A 20,018-nucleotide genomic window follows, 5' to 3' on the forward strand; every position below is an offset into this window, starting at 1 on the left:
CGGCATTCACGAAACCTATAAAGAGGTTAAGTGTTTATTGCGCACCGTTTGCTGGTGGCCCGCCTAGTTTACAGCCCCGGAGACTTTGCTGCTATACACTTGTAGCCTTAAACTTTCTTTAGTTCGCACGTTGAGCCGTGTGAGCCTACTGCCTCGTTATCAGTGTATTCACCTGAAAACACACATGGAAAGCCGCAAGGTACGTATAATGAACAGCTGTGGCCTAAAGCTTTGAATACTTAAAGCTGCAGCTTCAATTCTCGAACAAAAACCTGCAGCCGATTATGTTCAAAATGCGTGAAAGCATGAATATAGTGCTGCAAAAGTCAAGAGGGGTGAAATTCTTCATTTCTTCTTTTATAGCGAACACAACAGAAGCATGGACGGGATAAAAGCAGCTGAACACTTTTTAGTTGTCGGCTTACAACTGCTCGTGTCACTATCAGTATTTTGATTACAGTGTTTTTGTATTCAAAACAAGTTTCTTTCCTGCTCTTTGTTGTGCTGGCAACACTGGGTGCCTTAATGCATGCGGCTTCCTGCCCAGTAGCGTGTTACAAAGTGTTGTGGTGTTTTCAAAATTTAAACCAGAGAAAAGAGACTAGAAATGGCCCAGTTATCATATTCCCTATCGGAAAAATACACTCTACTGGGCATGCTGGTACCCGGCACCCGACATGATGGTGGATTATGATGATGGGCAATGTTGAGTTCCCACCATATGCTGGGTGTTGGGTATCATGGTGGGTGCCCAACATAGTGCTGGGTACTGCTGGGTGCCGGGTAATGCACTGTTGACTGCCCAGCATAGTCTCGGGTGATCGTTTGTGCCGGGTAACATGTCGGGCACTGTTGGGTGGCCAGCATAGTACCAGGTACTGGTAGGTGCAAGGCATTATGGTGCTCATTGCTGAGTGCCTGGCATAGTACAATGTAGAATGCCGTGCATTGCTCAGGTGCAGCTATTATGGCAGGCATAAACAAAATATTGAGTGATGGCGATAACCGAGCAAGCTGGGTAGCAGGACGACTGGCATACGCATGGTACTACTGCTGTATACTGTGGCTCGGCATGCTCGACGCCAGAAATTTGATGAAACAGCATGTGGAATGGGACTCAATAAAATATTACAGATACCGGATGTAATTATAATGAGAGACGCTGCCTAAACTCTATATGATGCATTAAACTAAGATTAAGGAGCACATTCACTGCATGATAAACCATAAACTGATGCACTGCAACCTGCAGAGCAAAAATTATGGTGATGTAAAAGGAAAATTATGGCTGTCTCCTTGGCCTGTTTGCAAACAGAGAAAAACAACCTGCTACCATCAAAGGTTTAATTGTCTGCAGAGCTTGTACGGCACAGCCGCTGGCTTGCATAGATCTGCTCAACAATACTTGTGCACTCACGCACAGCAACGCTCCTGGGACAGCATGGTGTGGAAAGGTCATCGATGTCTTGCCCAAGTCTGTAAAAAGGAATGAGGATGATCACCTACAGGAATGGCAGCAGTACAGAAGTATTCTTGCCACGTTATGAGTCCTTCGGGCTGCAATTCAGTAAACTACCACAAGAACTCATTCCCTCATATAGCCTCCGTAGTTAAGATGGGCAAGTACTATTTAAGGATGCACTGAGGACTCCATCTAATTTTTGTTTCATGCAAAAACTGAGTCACGGACTCTGTGGCACTTTCTGTCTATTTAATCGCATTTATTGCAGCCAACCGAATTTAAAAATGGGACATTTTTTCCCACTACTCAGTTTCCATTTGTGACGTCAAGACCAAAACAGACTCCGTGACGACTGTTTTGAAGTGAATGGCGGTGCACCGTACCTTCAAGCATATGCTCACAATAACTGCCATGAGAGCACCAGTTTGCTTGTGAAAACGACCACTGGTAGTGGTACCTGCATTTTATTAGACACTGGCTTCAAAACCTCTTTTCAGTGAAAGTAGGTTCCTTCAAATTAGATTGCAGGAATTTATCAATACAGACCATCATCATCAGCCTGACTACACCCACTGCTAGGCAAAGGCCTCCCCCATTTCTCTCCAATTAACCCAGTCCTTTGCCAGCTGCACCCGCCGTATGCTTGCAAACTTCTTAATTTCATCCCTCCACCAGACTTTCGGCCGCCCCCTGCTACACTTGCCTTCTCTTCGAATCCGCTCCGTTGCCCTACCAACATTTATTGATTTGTTTATGTTACCCCTAAATTCCCTCTACTGGAGCAGCTGGGATACCTTTTAATATTACATTAAACAGAGGAAAGATTAATAAACAAATTCAGCATAGCCAAAGGCAAGCAGGCCGCTACTCATAGCTATTTGTACCTAGCACAAAAATATGGATACTCTTTTCATCCAACCATTCGTACTTCATCAGAATACAAAAATGTGATTTCAAGTCAGTCTTCAAATGGAACACTTGTCGCAAAAGAACTTTCCCTGCAAAGATGTAGATATTCAAACAATAAACCTGAAAGCAAACTGAAAATGCGTGGTTACCTTTAAAATCCTTCAGACCCGAGAAAAGAATCCTTTTGCTGCCGCGCATACTTAAGTCTGACTAAGCGTACCTCTAGTACTGTACACAGAATATAAAAAATCTGGTCAGGAAATCGTTTATTTCTGCTTTAAATACTATGTAAGTATTCTACTTACGCACTATAAAAGCATTCAACCATTAGCTCCTTAGTTTGAGCAAAGGTATACACCAGTTAAGACGGCGAAATGAACTAGTTGGTAAGAACTCATACTCAAGTAAAACCGCAAAAACACTAACACCGAGAGAACGTAAACCCAGTCCTGACTCGCAGTTTAATACACAACAGAAACTTATTTACAACCTCAAGATATGCAGTGCGGGAAGGTGGTCAATCCAAAAAGGCCGCAACAGGACACATGTTCGCCGTCACTGCTGCGCTAAAAATGCAGATTCCTTATATTAGTGAATGAAGAGACTGCTGATGAAATCACCTCCATTTCGCCTGATATGAAAGCCTTCTGACACTTCCCACATTAACTAATCCCAGTGAAGGAATATGAAAGAATAAAAATCTGATCCCAGTGAAGGAATATGAAAGAATAAAAATCTTAAACCTTATGCAACAATTTTTCTTTCATCCTTTCAACTACGCTGTTCACACGAGGCACAGTGCACTGAAAGATGTGAACCTGTCAGCGTAACTACATAAAAAATTCTCTTCCTGCTGCCCGCTGACACCACGGTGTCCGACTGATATAATATTGACCACAAAACATTAGCACCTATGGCACCAACAATGGCAGGTAGCCTGTCTTGTGCCTGACACCAAACTCAAGCGGTATGCAATCTTCCTTGGTGCGAGAAACCGCACATACTTTTACCTCTAACTCACATTGCCAAGGCAATGAGATAGCTTATTAAGGTAGTATGGCAGCAACAATGTTCCAATGAGATAGCTTATTAATGTAGTATGGCAGAAACCATGTTCCCTACCAGCCTATCCTGAGCTGGTGTCTTCACTTGGCCTTGTATCAAACCTGCACACACATATACAACCAGATCTTGTGAATAGCTGGTTATTGCTAATTTTTTAGACTGAATGGCAATAGCATATCATGGTGGCAAAGACTACTGAGCATTTACCTGAAGTACGAGACATCACTCTTCATCAACTTCGAATATGTCAACAAGAAACTCAGGATAGGCGCTTTTGTCCTTGGATAGTAAGCCTAGCAAACATGCCATGCTTTCCCCTGCATAAGAGCATCAAGGAACTGCAGTCTCTTCGTCTGGCACTTTAACACTGAAGTCCAATCCCATGCTTTCCTTTTTGAAGGCTTTACAAACATGAAGTAGTTGTAACTAAACACTTCTAAGGCAAAGCCTTGCAAACTGCGCTAAATGTTTTGGTCCACACACACAAAGAAAATATTACTCAGAATAGAAGCCACACCTGAGCCTGCCCAAACTTCTTTCTTCCACACATAAAGGCCCTTCTGTTCCCTCACAAACATAGAATCAAGGTGAAATTGCAAAACCTTGGAGACTGTACCAACAAAAATACCACAGTTGTGGGCAGAAGAGCTTTTGCACGAAGAAAAAGAAAGAAATGAGCTTACATGCATTCAAGAGTGGTTCCTATCGTGAGAGATATTTCCCTTGCTTGTGTAGACCAAAACATTGAGCACAGTTTTAAAGGCTTAGCCTTGCAGGTGTTTAGGTATTACTTCGTGTTTGGAAGTTCTGCCAGCCAATAAGTGTTCAACCATCTTCAAATTCCTTAAAACCATCACAGTTTATTACATTACTAAGGCAAATTTTATCCCAGCTTGTTTTTTACGAAAAAAATTTCTATGCCAAAGGCGCCGTCTCAAGTTTCGAAACTCGTGTAACAATAAATAAATAATAAACTCGAAACAGGTACAAAACTGCGATTTTTCAATTTTTGATGTAATTTTATGTTCTCACAGTAATCATTACAACTACTTTCACTGCAGTGCTCACTAGAACCGGTTGCAATCCATATATAAGCAGTGCTGCAAGGTGCTCCAAATGGTTGTTCCCATGTTTGTGGGTTGAAAGGCCTGGTGGCATGTTCATCCATGTTTGAACACTTGAAACAATTGGGTCACTGATTACGATGTAATTCTAGCATGCACAGTTGAAGTACCACTGGCTGTTTCACACGTAGAGAGAAACTGGGAGTGCAGCACCGCCACACTTTGAGAACCGCTGCTGCCAAGAGCCAGCTAGAACAGGCGCATATTTATTGTGCATGTACCTTTGCCATCAATTCTCCCCAGCTGTCAGCAGCTGTGCTTTGCGAAGCACGGTAGCCATCCACTCCCAGTTTTCCCTTAAGTGGGAAAGAGCCTGCACATGAAGACGATGTGATGAAACACTACTGTTCTTTCCAAGGTGCTCTTTTAAACCACTTAGTGAGTTCAATTTGTTTTTCTTGAATGACTTCAAGGAAGCAGAAGACAGCACCAGCATTTCATAGTGCTTCTTTAATCTGTGCAATGAGGAGCGTGGCTGCAGCGGTCTTTGGTCCACATCTCCAGTTACCACAAGGGTTGACTTGATGCTTCTGCTTAGTGGCCATTTAATTTTTATTTTTTGTAACCGTGCCCTTGAGTAGACCTCTGTACTCCAGAAGATGAAAGCATTCAAGCCCAGCACAGCACCTGCAGCACTGCTTAAACCTACACTTGCAGCTGGCTCCAGCATGCACTGTACTGAGGAGCAGGCAGGGAGCAATACCACGGTAGGGCAGTGATGCTGAACTTGCAGAATGATGCTTTTTAGAACAAAAATTAGTCGAATTAAACTTGTGATAATAAATGCGACTGAATGGTATTGTGCACCTTACTACCTTTCTTATGCTTACCAGGACCACATCACTATGCAACTGACAGCTGAATATGCCACAGAAAGCAACTTTTCTCCAATTTAGGATTTTTTCTGGCATGGCTTAGGTTTTCTCATCGCTGAAACATTTTATAGGCTGCTTTGCCATTCATACAACTTTTGTGAGACCATAAAATTTGGTAAATAATTTCAAAAATGGATAACTTTCCACCTTTTTCGGTTTAAAAATAATGAAACATGAAACAAATTAATTTCAAATTTTTGTAAGTGAAAGCATAATGTCTAGTCTAAAAAAATTGATAGTCATGCGTTCTTTATTGAGCCAAATGAAAAGTGATAGTGCATGCAGGTGGTACTTTAGATATCTTTAGAACATTCACCTTTCCACTGTGCAGAAAACATATAAGATCATGCACCTGCATAGTGCTTCACATGTTTATGATGTGCATGTCTGCGCGAGCACATACTAAAAATAAAAAAAAACATTTCGCTATTTTGTAATGCCCGCTGCCAGCCCAATGTAGCTGATTCGATGGTTGAATTGAGGAAGAAGCTGCTTCACCAGCCGCATAGCAAGCATACGCACCATGAATGTAGTTCTGAGCTTTGCGTTTCTGATCTTGCTGTGTACAATGGCTGTACACAGCCAGAGTGCACAGAATGTCCAGCGAAAGCTTCAGCACTGATGTTTGCAGCTAACCTTTCTTTCAGTTATCGCTTTTGCGCTGTTTTAAGTACGAGACCCTTCGCACTGTCGGCTATGCTCGCCATGCTGCCTTCTTCGCATTTCGACGCTAATGGCCCCATATGACGATATAGCATTCCTCCAGAAAGCTCACGAGTACGCCACTCGCTATCACGACTCAAATATACAATGGACGTTACCACGTGTTTCTCGCTTTTCTTACACGTATATCATTAAGTGTTGTTTTCTGGTTAAAATGACGTAAGTGCTTTCATGTGATCCTACCTTACCAGTCTAGCCTGACTTAGTATTTTCCTTTAGTGCCCCTTAAAGATGGGGCCACAGCACAATTTTTTTTTTGCAAAAACAAGCTGGGATAATGATTCTTCTAGTAATAGAATAAACTATATGAATTTTTTAAAGGAAATCGAAGATGCTCCAACAAAATCTGGGTCAGATGGCTTGGAATGACCCAATTTCAAGTTTATAAACTAAAATACACCATCACAAAGTTATTCAGTCTTGTCACATGTCAGCCGCACAAAAAACATGCACTGACGTCTCATCAACTGGTGTCTGCTGAAATTGCTATTTTTGTGTTGTGTACCCAGATATCTCATCCAATCCACTAGATACATCATGATACTTATGTCAGCACACTTATCAGTTGTGTTATAGGCAGCACTTTTCCCACAGAATGATGTATGAAGTCTTCAGCATACTTTTCTGTGAATACATCACAGTGAAGGGATAAGGAAAGGCAGCTGCTCTACAACACAAGAATGCATAAATAATCATGCACCACAGGTCTTTTCTCCTCCAACTGCACCAATAACCCAAAGTGTCATTAAAAACTTTAGCTGCTCTTTGAATGACACGAGAAAATTTTACTGGCTGAAATGAAACAGTTATGGTATTAGTGTGGCCACACCTGGATGTGCAGGTAAAGCAGTCAGACCCCATGACACAGCACAGCTGTGCAACAAGCAGGCAGTGATATTCTTGCTCTCTGCAGTAAAAAAAATGAGATAAGAACATCATCATAAGAATCAGAAGCATTCAAAGCAAATAAAAAAAATATAGACACTATACCACATGCAAAATGGTTTTGGGGCGGTTGGTTCAGCATTTTAAAAAACAGTGCTCGAAGAGACAGACAGAAGGATGAGAAGCACTACACACATTGCACTGAATTAACAGAAGAATTTTATTCATTAATCATTACAATATACACAGTGCAGAAAAAAGAGCCAACAATCAGTCCCGTCACATGCTCCATCAATATTTTCATCTTTCCCCTTCCAGAAATAGCCTTTGTTTCACCAGAAGCGATAGCAATGCACTGCTCATGCATGTGTCTTTATAATCAAAGATTATATGCAATACAGTGATAGTTGACTGAAACCGAGATGAAAAAGCACAGGAAATTATTGAGCGTAAAACAATGTTTGATTATAAAGACACATGCATAAGTAGCACCTCCCTATCACTACTAGCAGAAGAGGCATTTTTGGAAGAGGGAAGATGAGGGTAACGATGGAACATGACAGGACTGATTGTTGACTGTTTTATCTGCATTGAACATCTAGAAATGCTTCATGAATAAAATTTAGTTGCCAGTTCAACATAGCGTGTGCGCCTTCATCATTCTGTCCACATCTTCCAGCATTGCTCAGAATAATATATACCAAAGCTGAAGTACATCCAGCACACGAGGTTTTCCTCTTGGGTTGGCCCATACAAAAACTGCAGCTTTTTTTTGCTTTTCATCACAACATTCAACACAATGACCGCTCTCGCTACGCCAGGTAGCCTGCAGACTGTCTTTAACCTTTTATAAGGTACAAGCTGCACGCATGTCTCCCCATGGCCGGTCTAGAGGGGAACGTGTTCTCTATTTCTTACGGCCTGTGCAAAGGGGTCTGTTTCTGCCTCTTGCCACATCGCGGTGGGGTCGTCACTGCCCCACCGCTGCATCCGCCATTTACGCGGGAGGAGAAGGTGCGTTCACTCCCAGTTTGGTCCACGTCATTGGTAACCATCAGGCCCGTATGTTTCATCCTTTGCATTGTATGCAAATACTGTGAATCAGACCCCTTTCTTTTGTTTTTCCATGTGAGAAACCTGAAACGAATTAATGTTTGTGCATGCTTGCCTTCAGTCCGACTGCGCATGATAGCATGTATTCTTCAAGCACAAATGTCAACCGTTCTACACTTTACATTTCACAAAAAGTCAAGACTCTCAGCCTTTGTAGTTCATCTTCTGGCAGGTCTGCATCAGTGTGCAGAATGACGTGCCATGTGGAGCATTAACATGGCAATTTTCAAAGTGTAAAGAATTCTGCAGCATTAATATAGCTCCTGAAATATCAAGCACAGCAGCTTTAGCTTTGCAAAACAGTGGCATTAGCAAGAATTCATGCCGCACCCAAGCAAAGTGCATCATATAATTCGTGAATGGAATGGGCACTGAAAAACCCCAACACTGGCCACAGTAGCGCGGTGCGATGACAGCACGTTGCACACACGTAACGTCCAAGAGGCATAGACATGCTCCTCTTGGAAAGGCATTTTGATGTTTGCCGGTGTCTCACGACCTTCCATTTCCCCAGATGGCAATGCATAAATTATTTGTTGAAAATAACTGCCAGCACAAGCTAACTGCCAGCAAGTCAAAGTTCGGAACTGCGCTTTGAATAAAATCGGCCTTCGCTAGCAAACAGACTAATCTCAGAGGCAATGACAGCCAGTGTGACACAGTGTATTCTCCTGCATTTGTACAGCCTCCTCATCCCTTTTGATAAACCTCCCAAGAACATGAACTTTCCTCATATCATTAAGGAAATGAAGATACACCAAAAAAGATTATTCTCCTCAACCTATCGTAGGTAAATTAAAGCACACTGCAATGTTTTATGCTAGTTTGCTTAGCTTAAGATGTAAGGAGCTGAAAATTAAGGTTTGTGATGCTGACATGTTAATAAGTTCCTGAATTTAAAAAAAATAGAGGGCAGTGAACATTCAATCGCACGCACGGCTGACCATAATCTCAGCCCTTCTTTTATAAAAATGTTTAAATGAAATGTTTTATTGGTAGCTTCTTCAGGGTATGCTGCAAGTTAAATGTATACGTCGACAGCAAAATAGGGCGCTCTTTATTATTGCTTACACAATTCATCGGACATAATTTCTGAAATTGCAATACTCAGTACACGTCACTATCTGTGCCAGCACACACAACTTGTACTGTTGCTTTCTCGTGACGTTAGGCAGACAAGAATGCCTTCAAGCAAACTTGCGCTTAACCCGAAATCTGCTCATTGGGAAAACTCATGTCCTCAAACATGTAGCAGTTCGGCGGCACCAATAACACCAACATTACAGTTTTTCCTGATACTTGCTAACACATTAGTCATTAGTATTCCTTCGAGGTATTGATACAGGTCTCTCGTTTAAGGAAGTTGTGAGGTATATGGGGGTAAAATAATTCAGGACACGTGAAAAGTGATATCAGCGTAATGAAAAATTATATACATTGCCCCGCAATATTTATTTGGCAGTCAAATGTTAGTGTATGTGAGTCTGACTATGCTCTACAAGTATCGTCTCAAGCCAGCAGCCAATAATGGCGGTACAGGATTTACCACTCGCACGTTGCGGACACTTTTGCCCCCGATGGTACATTTTCATGAGGTGAGCTTCAAAACTCACTATCTGAGTTTTCCTTTTCTTCCCCTTAGCATTAAGCATCATTTAATCATGGACCATGAGACGTGCAAGAAAATCATCAGAGTACTTCCTTCTGGATGAGGAATGAGTGATTCCTGCGTTAAAATATTTTCACCGAGCACATTTTGTGATGAATCTGTGCGCATGTGGGCTGCACTGAAGACGCGCAGGCTCAGCATTGTTTTTTTTTTAAATTTCGGTGTTGCACTCACCATGAACCAGTGGCCGACAGCACAAACCCGGTGAATGCCACCCATCACCGCAGATACAGGCAGGGAGCAAGCGGTCGGGTCTTCACGCCTCTAGCAACAGCAGACGAAGTAACTTCTGGAGAAAAACTCCCATTGCTTTTGCGGTGATTGTAAAGGCCGCAGGAAAGAGTGAAGTGGTTTCCTTGACACCAGCTTGGCCTGATATGCATACAAATGGTAAAAGTGAATTCAGAATGGTTCTGAAAATCCAATGACATCATTTTCAAGCCGTTTTGACCACACGTTTTGCAGAAGAATGGTGAACACATTTGCACCAATGACTTCGTTTCTTTTAAAAAGACCTCAAATGCGATGCCTATGTTTTATCTCCCTATAAGAACACTTGCAATATATTTGAAGATTGCTTCGAGGCAGTTTACTGATGGAAAAGGCTGAAACGGTCAACAATGTTTCCAAATTTATTTCCCACCAGTGCGGGCCACATCAAACTGAACAACTGTAACCTTTATTGATGGACTTCATGTCTACCCCTCATGTAATAATATTCTGTAATGGGGCCTTTGAGTATGAATATATAAATAAACAAGTAAATACCCATGCTTGTAAATACACACAGAACACCAGGGGGACCATTACCAAAAGAGAAAATCATTCTGAGTGGTTTGTTTCATTGTTCGGTAGCAATGAGTACGTAAAATATGTTATGTAAAGTATCATATTCGTTTGCCGGCACTTGAAGCAAAAGGAATGCGAATCCCCGAATCCTACAAAGGATTGAACATTTTTCACATACTGTAATGGCTGAAATGCAATTCGTTTAAACCAGCTTGATTATCCAATGTGTACTGAAATCCAAAAGCTTATTTAAATGCTGTCCTGAAACAAGCCATAAAATAACACTTTGCCGGAATTCACGCGCTCCTTTTCATTCCATACAACTCACAAAGTTTGCTTTTACGAGGAGGCAAGACCCGTGCTGTAGGCTCCAAAGTGGATGCAGACGAGCCGCATGCGACGAGCCACGATCCACCTGCGAACACTCGTTATTAGAGAGCATAGTGATATAAGAAATGAAAGAATGTGTCACAACATTGATTCCCCTCAGTTATGAATAGAGAAAAAGAGAAAACTAGGATATTTAATGCAATCAGCTCCCCTAAAATTGCAGTCTGTCAACACAAGTACTTCTGTTATAATGACAACTGCCAAAACCTGTTAAAGCACCAAGTAAACCCCAGAAAAATAAAGGCAGCACACACAAAATGCGAGCATGAGTGAAAGGATTCAGCAGGCATTAATTACGCATTGAAACATGCAACAGACGTGACGCCCTTTATATTCTAATCATGATGAAAATTTACAGGAGGAAAAAGACGCAGAAACACAAAAAGCTTGACAAATGAGTGTTCAATTTTTAACAGCGATTAGCAAATGGTAGACAGACTTGCGCTGAAGCTTCTCCACAAACTAAAATCCTGTAAAGAGAAGCCCATTCCTGTATATTATGGCATTCCTTTTGTGAAAAGAACCACACAGGAGAACTGAATGGACATGCTCCGAATTATAATGCATCTTTTCAGCTAATGATAAGGATTGCAAGCGAATAACTCTCCGAGTTGCACAGTCGCAGCATTTGAAACCTGGCCTGCAAGTACTCTCGTTGCCGCTTACTTTTGCACTAACTGAGAAATTTTAAATCGTGCTAAATAGGCGCACTAAAGTTTCCGTTCAACGGATTCGCAACAGGCATGCAGCATATATTATAATCGGCGACAGCTTTCTGTGGCTGCGAAGCAGAAAATACGAGCGCAAAACGCCGGCTCTCACAAGCGCACTGCACGCACGCGCTCACGAACCAACGACGCAAGCTTGTGAGCCGGCGGTGAGAGCTCGTAGCTTCCGCTGCATAGTCACTCCTTCAGAGGCAACTTCACAGAAAGCTGCATCCGAGTCTATAGAGAATATTCTTACCTTGAAAACTCCGTTCGTGACGAAGTCAACGGCACCGAACCATTGGCGCAGACATCGGTACAAGACCTGCTACACAATGAGCACATTCTAACACATAAGAAGCACATTAACAACGTCCATGCACTGCGATTTCAAAACTGAGACTGCACCGACTTCTTTGAGACGACCTAGAACAAAGGGGACACTGACGGGAAGAAGCTTCGTCGGCTGCCACTGTCCCTGTTTGCCACGTACGGCGCGTTTACAGCGGTACGCGAACCTACACTCTTCTGTGGTTACATACGTGCACGAGCCACACTACAATGCAGGATGGTACTGCACAAAACACTGAAAACCCGTCCTCGTTACACCCGCGCAAATAGCGGCGCACGCCATAATAGACTTGAAAATAACGTCGACGGTATAGTGACGGAGGTGACGAAGGCCTCTGGCTGGCCTGGCCCCCTGCCGGGCAAAATTGCGATGCTGAGTTTCAGTTTCGGTGTTTTGCGAAACGACTGGTATTTCTTCACGACGGGCACAGGGAAATTTTACACGCAAACTTTTGCAGGTATTCTACCGCTTTGGAGGGCGCAAAATTGCCAGCAGCAACTAATATCGCGAGGAAAAGCTAACGATGCAACGATATTTTTATACTTGGATGGCGGTTCAGAATTAATGCTTGAGGAAACAGTGTCTTGATAGATAAGCAACGCGCATTCGCGCGGTACGAATTCTGTCTACTATTTCCTTTGCCCTGCGGCTGTCTCCGCCTTCTCTCTTTCTTTTTTCTGGGGGGGAGGGGGTCTGCGATGCATCTATTGGGATGTTTAGTGCATTACAGAGTTTCTTAGGTGCAGTCCCTACATTATAAAGACGAGCCGTCGTTCGAAATTATGTTTTCGTAAGGCGCAAGTAGAGAGAGTGTAGAAGTCAGCTTCGAAGTGGTAGTATAAAGACCGCAATTCCTCGAATGCAGTCAACTCGCGCGTGCTATGCAGATATCCAGCTCGAGCGCAGCAGGTTCAGATTTGATGGCGTTGCCAATTACACGATCGCTAGCTGCCCTGGCTCGGTGTGTGCCGGCTTACCTGCCAGTCGGAATTTAACACGACACACCACCGCTATGGGTGCCCGCATGCCCAGTATCGTTTGTTCTGTGCCCACCTAACCTCCCAACATTTTCTGCTCCCAGCATCAAATGCGTTCACATGGCCACCATCGTGTCCGACATGTCCAGTTAGCTTCCCAACAAATCTCCGGCATTGCCAGCACGTTCCAGTATGGAAGTCTTTCTTCCCGGCATGCCCGGTACTTTCGCGACCATGTCCATTATGAATGCCAGCATAAATCATGCTGGTTGTTTCGACAGGGTTGCTGACGAAATTTGCGTCGTAAACGAAACTTCGAAGACGTCGTACTCAGATGTGCACTTAGTTTTGCAGAGCGCGAGAGGCTGGCAGTTTAACACGCTCCTGTTCTAGTTTCCCTGACCTTCCCTCTCCATCCTGGAGTGCTTGCCTTCGCACGGGTTAGGGAAATAATCAGCGGGCCTTGGCGGAGCAAACACTCTTCTTCACAGAGACTTAGTGCTGGTCTCAGATAAAGTTTCTTTTTTCTCCTCCTCCCAAACATTGCGCATGTGCCTCCTGCGCTGTGCTATCGTTGCAGTCTTCATCCCCTTTCATTCATGCGCAAGTCAGTCTATAAGCAAAAATACGCGTGCAGTTGCACGTGCCAGCCCAAGTTTGAACGCCTGTGTGGTTGAGTGGCAGCAGGAAGATAATTATTAGCCTCGCTCTCTCTCAGTTTTTACTTTTTGAATGTTGAGCATGTCTTAGTTTTTCCGGTACTCTTGTGCTTCGCGGATTCCTGCGGCGACATCGTGGATTGAGGGTTGGAGGGTCTTACACTCGATAAAAATATTTTCTATCGTTTACCTGTCTTGCATGCAGAAACAGCAAACATAACCCAGGATGTGAAATTTTTGCTCTTAACACTTTCTCCTCAAGCACCCATGGTTTCGTAAATGTCAAAAAAGCGTTTTCTTTTAATCTGATATTCTTCCGTCGTATAGAACTTTAACGTCGGCTTATCGAGCATTTTTTCTTGGCAGCGAGTATATTTCAGGATCGTACTTTCTCTTTCAAGGTTGTCTTCTATCGCTTTCTTCCAATTTTTATTTGCATTTGCAAGTGATTTAGTTCTTTGCATGTAGTACTCACACTGCATCGGCGAATAACCAGAAAAAGTTTGCCACCTTATTTTCCTCATTCATATTCTTCAACCTTTCTTCATGGTGCAGCTTACTTTTTACCTCCCACGCTTCGATTGTTGAGTTACACATATCACCTATAGATCTGATTCATTATAGTCTTTCGATTAGTCCCCAAGCCAGGCATATCGACTATCTTCCACTGCATTTCAAGTGGGAAATTTTTGGAAGAAGTCAAGCACAGCACAGCGTTTTCAATTGTGGGGCCCTGTACCACTTCGGCCTTCAGTTTCCCTGAAGAAGTTCCTATTTGTTATAACACCCGATTGCGCGATTCTTCATGACAGCTGCGTGTACGACATTCTGCATGAAAGAAAAAAGGCGCATCTTAGCGCCATCTGAAGATTATGCATCATATCACACGGAACAGAGGCAGATATGAACTAAGGAAGCACCCTTAACAATGCAACGAGGCAGGCTTTCCCGCACCAAAGCAGGAACGGCCATACTTGATCGCCTAGGACTAGGAATCGAGTTGCCACCACTAGATACCAAAGCAAATATACCTAAACGCATCACTCAGGCAATAATTGTCACGCCACTTCCTAAGAATATGCATCCTGCTGACCGCGGTGGGAGAAAGAAAGCTAGGGCAGATGCTCTAGGCAGAATGTACAGCCAACATAAATAAGCGATATATGTCGATGCCCTAAAATACCAACAGAAATAACCGTTCGCTTTGGCCGCTGTTACATGCAGGGCAGACTGATAGTCCCCAACACTACTTAAACGAGATCCTCAGAAACGGCAGAAGAGTCGGCTGTCCCCCTTGCTAGCATTAACACCAACGCTGATACTATACTAAGCGATTCGCAGTTCACCATAAGCTATTATATGAGCGGAAGAATTCCTCAGGTGGCAGACAACAAAGAATTATTGAGTTGATATGGTGCCGTCTCACTCGGAGAAACCTGAAAACGATTCGGTGTACCTCAAAGCTTGAGTATTCCTCAGCCGAGCAGGAGACGCAGTTGCTACACTTTCTCGAATAAACCCCTAGCGTCATTTCATGAATTTACTAATCATTTTATTCTAGAAAAAAGGATCTTCCTCCCTCCAGACAAAACATAAGATGAAGAGCAGGAGACCACCTGGGGTCGACTGCAGACGTGACCCTTCATGACTCCTTAGTTGCTATCCAAATTCTGGCCCGGTCATCACGACCAGGAATGTGCACTATGTGGAGAAATTCCCACTTATAACATATTGTAGAACTGTGAACAAGAGCCGCCACCTCAATGTCTAATACAAGTTCTTAATATCGAGCAAATTGGGAGGCAGTGTTGGTGAGCTCAGAGCTTAGCGATCAATCCCGGGCCATTGAATGGTCTACTCAGGTCGCTGTCAGCCGTTAGCTAATAGCCGTCTAGTAAAAATCATCTTCATTTTCATTTTCGGGCGAAATAAATGTTCTGTAATCCAGTAGTGAAATTGAACACTCCAAAAAAAAAATTAATGCCATTGCATTGTCAACGGGTAATGGTGATATACCGGCTTTCAGTTTTTTCTCTACACAAAATCGCGATGTAATAGGATTATTGCGAAATTATAAGTTCGTATCTGCCATTCTACCTTATTCTTCTTCACACTATTCGATCCAAGCGGCATGCAAGCTACCAGATACCGCTGACGTGTTTCACATTTGTGTCTCTCGAGCTCGAGTTTCACACGATTGTTCGACTGCTCAATCTCACTTTTTGCGTCAAATCTACTGCAAAAAGCAAAATTGGTTCAAATGGTGCCACTCCAACACAACACAGACAAGGCTATCAGTCTAATACGCCGAGACAAAAAAACAATAAGCCGGTCGATTGGCGGTGCCGTGTAACAGAAGTTAATAAGCGTCACATCGCGCCAACTTCACACATCCGATGGCTCAGAAAGAGCTGCAGATCTGATAGCTACCATCAAAAATGCTCTGGGATAATGTCAGCGAAGGCGATGCGCATTTCTCTTTCTGAACGGTGGCAGGCTGTTCAACGTTTTCCTCAAAGTGAACAATAAAGAAGCTAATAGCTATATTAGGTTTGCCAGCATGAGCAGTGGTAGAAAAAATATTTAGTAAGGCTGAACCACCTATCGTTGCACTAAGCAATCAATATTAGACTGCAGGAGTGAAAAAATGTCTTTGCATGGACGTGTTCACCTTGCCGCGCTATTCCTTCCCATTGTCACCCTGTCATTGACTGTATCTATGAAAACATGCGATTGGACAAAAAACATATGATAGAAAAAGAAAAGAAACTTCTGCACAGCTCGAGAAAGCAGTAAGCAGAAGAGAAAAGGCGTCGGCGGGAATCAAACTCGGGTCAACTGCTTGTAAGGCAGCTATTTATTTATTTATTTGAAATACCTTACCGGCCTGTAGGGCATTGTGTAAGGGGGCGGCAAAACATCAAGAACAAATTTAAAAGGGGACAAGCAAAAACAAGCTATTCTAACGCTTATGTCACCGACGCCTGTTTTTTTCTTTATTGCATGCAAATAGTGCTGAAATCAAAAGTTTAAGCACACTTACGCCACAAAACACCAGGCCACCTTAGTCCTGCAGGAACCCTTCTTCCAAACATCAAAAGTCCGGGAGGTACACACGTGCATCCAGATAGGGGAGCCAGCTAGGCGGCTCTTGCAGGGCAGCATATACTCCCCGCACCAAAGCGCATTGTTCACAAAACAAAGATTTCGACGACCGTGGTGATTAGGCGTGGCGGTCCATCATGCGGCTCTTCCAGAGAATAAATATTCCCAGCAACGTAAATAGATCTATGGCACCGCACTGTTTCTCCACGGGCAAAAAACGAATACTGTAGGGTATGATGTCAATGTCCTTCTTAATTGTTCGTTGTAAAATATCCCAGAAGAAGTTAGCATCAATTCACAGAAGAAAACGACGGTCAAGTATCTCTGGTGTATTGCACAGGCGACATTTCACCGTCCATGGCGCAAGCATCTCCTTAGCATGAAGCCATGCCTTCACAGTGAGCGTTCACGTGTGCAGCTTAAAAAAGAATGTTTTCGCTGCAGAAGAAAGGCACAATCGCCTAACACGTTTTAAAACTGTGGTGTCAAGGAAGTCTAGAAACGGTTGCCGATACAACGGTGCAGGGAACAAATACTCTGTAACTGTTTGAGACATCTGCCTTCTGGAGAGGATATACAGGTAGTCTAAAGAAAAAGCGCACAGTGAGGAAATTGAAGGTGTCAGCAACTTCCTTAAGGAATCCCCATAAAGGCCCCTCACGAGTGTGTCCCGTCGGCGCGAATAGGAAAGGCAAATGAGCACTGAGACGCCTAATAAGCACGGCTACTAAAAAAGGGTGGTTTGAAGATTTGAAAAAGAAAAACCGCGGGACAAGCTGATGCACGAATAAGTGAGCAAGGTCGATTCCACCAGACTCTAGAGGAAGAAATAGGTTATCGCGACGCATGGGTTCCCATTGCGAACGCCATACGAATGAAGCAAATATTCCGTGCATGATCTGCACTTTCTTCCTCGCACAGTGGAGAACATGCAGCACATAGGCAAACTTTGCAAATAAAAAATGTTGCAGACTTGAGCCCGAGCAAACACTGATAGTTCCCTACCCATCCAAGCCTGGGTTTGTCGCCTCGTGGCGACTATCTGAGAATCCCAGTAGGCGCCACTGTTGCGAATTTTGTGAAGAGGAACCTCTAGGCGAGAAATGGGCCCGCAGTCCCAGCTTATGCCACCCTAATGACTTGGCGTTGTACCCAAATGGCCCAACCAAAACCCCTTGGATTTATCTAGATTAAGAGCCGCACCTGATACGTCGCAAAACTGTTCAGTGAAATGCAATGCCTCAAGCACACCCTTTTTGTTAGAACAAAAGAGGGCGACATCATCTCCATAGGCTAGAATCTTAATTTTACACTGCGCCAACGAGAAATCATGGATAGATGTGCAGTTAAGAATACGGAGGGAAAGGGGTTGAAGATATAGGGCAAACAGCAAAAGCGGTAAGGGGCAGTCCTGGCGAACAGATAATTTAAATGGGATAGATTTACTTAGCTCTTGGTTAACAATTAGCCTTCTATAGGACTTCCTATAACACAGTCTTATACCCCTAAGCAAAACGTATCGAATATTTGCATGCTCTGAGGCCGCATACAAGACTCCTGACGAACTTTATCAGTGGTCTTCGCAAGGTCAATCTAAATTAGAGCTTGTTGCTCGATCGCATCTTATACTGTGTCCATTACAGAACGTGCAATATGAATATAAGTTCGGATGCTGCGGCCTCTGATACCGCAGACCTGATGCGTACCTATTAAGTGAGCTACAAGTAGCTGCAGACGATTGCAGAGAACCGTTGCAAAAAGTTTATAATCTACATTACAGAGGGAAATTGGGCGATATGCCTCAACTATTTTCAACCGATTTGAATCTGTGTTTTTTGGAGTTAATATGGTATGCCCAGAATAGGAAGTTGGGGGCAAAAAACCAACATCGTAAGATACCTGGGAAATCTCCATCAAGAAAGGCGCTAGGCAAGTGGAAAATGTTTTATAGAACTCTCCAGATACGCCATCTGGACCAGGAGATTTCTGAGCCGTCAAGTAAAAAATGACAGATTTAATTTCGTCCAAAGTGACAGGCACCTCAACTACAGCATGGTGGTCATCGTCAAGTCGAGGCAAGGTTTCGAATAAGTGACTTTAATATGATGTCACTTTTGTGCCCGCACAACCACCAAACAGATTCCGATAATAGTCGAAGAAAACCTCACTAATACCAGGACCATAGCTGTGTGTGCAACCACCATACTGAATTTCCAATATTTCTTTAGCTATAGAGCAGTCTGCTTTTCATCAGTCAGGGGCCGACAAGATGAAGGACCCGTAGATTTCTGGATGGGATACCACCGACGCCTGTCCGACTGCGCACTTTACGTGGCAACTCCCCCAATGCGCACTTTCAATCCAGCCGTCGATTGGCAGCTTCAGCGTGCGTTTGCGCACTGAAATCAGCACAAGGCTGTTACGCAGATTACATTTCTTCTGCCATTAAAAGACACATTACACTCCTCTGCGAAAGCAGAGTATAGTGTCCTACTCAACATACCCTTAGAAAAAAATTAAAGGAATGCACCGGCCTGGAACCAAACCCGGGTCAACTGCTTGGAATGCACCATGCTACTCGCTATACCACTGACGCCTTTTTTATAGCCTGAATTTGGCAAAAATTTAATCAAAATAACAAACAGAATAAAATCAGGTGGACTATATAGATTTTATCGACGATGTAAACATTGAGGCTTCGAAATCAACCAGCCAAACACTGGCTTCGTCCGACTAAAATTCTTGCCATATCGCAAGCGGCTCTACTCTTGAAAGCCACTCAGGATGTTCTGCGGCCGGTTTCTGCACAGTGACAAACAAATGTATACACTCTTGAAAATAAATCCTAGCCTGACTGGTGTCTCTGTAGGAGTGATATCTGGCCATCCCCAATCACCTTATACACTGGATGTCCAAGATATTATAAGACCAAATGCACCCCATACTAATTGGCATTGCTTAATTAACGAATTCGCTGCGCGTCAATTTGTAGCTCTTTATTGTTCTGTGTAATACATCCGAAAAATAAAATCATTCCCAGGAATGCAAGAATGCATGGTCTCTTGTTTCTGGCTGATTACAAATTAAGCATTTCGTTCCCCACGGTAAAAAAATATCTTGCACCTAACAGATTTTAACTGATAGTATTCCGGTGTTTAACTTTAAAAAAATTGGATTCTGGCGGCACCTTCGTTTCCTTTTCTTCCTTTAAAAT

General features: G+C 43.3%; 1 long non-coding RNA gene across 2 annotated transcripts; it reads right to left on the minus strand.

Annotated features, from left to right (window-relative positions):
- Positions 1 to 1,332: 1,332 nt before the first annotated feature.
- LOC144104069 (uncharacterized) lies at positions 1,333 to 12,452 on the minus strand. Of its 2 annotated transcripts, XR_013308423.1 has the most exons (6): positions 11,971 to 12,452; positions 10,943 to 11,029; positions 10,000 to 10,197; positions 6,988 to 7,065; positions 3,494 to 3,537; positions 1,342 to 1,476 (listed from the first exon to the last, which is right to left on the minus strand). It is a non-coding gene; the product is annotated as an uncharacterized LOC144104069 (long non-coding RNA). The 2 variants fall into 2 exon arrangements; XR_013308424.1 differs by lacking the exon at positions 3,494 to 3,537 and having other exon boundaries at positions 1,333 to 1,476; positions 11,971 to 12,451.
- Between the last annotated feature and the right edge of the window lie 7,566 nt (positions 12,453 to 20,018).

This window comes from Amblyomma americanum, chromosome 9 (genome assembly GCF_052857255.1).
Source record: "Amblyomma americanum isolate KBUSLIRL-KWMA chromosome 9, ASM5285725v1, whole genome shotgun sequence".
In the NCBI taxonomy this organism is placed as follows: domain Eukaryota; kingdom Metazoa; phylum Arthropoda; class Arachnida; order Ixodida; family Ixodidae; genus Amblyomma; species Amblyomma americanum.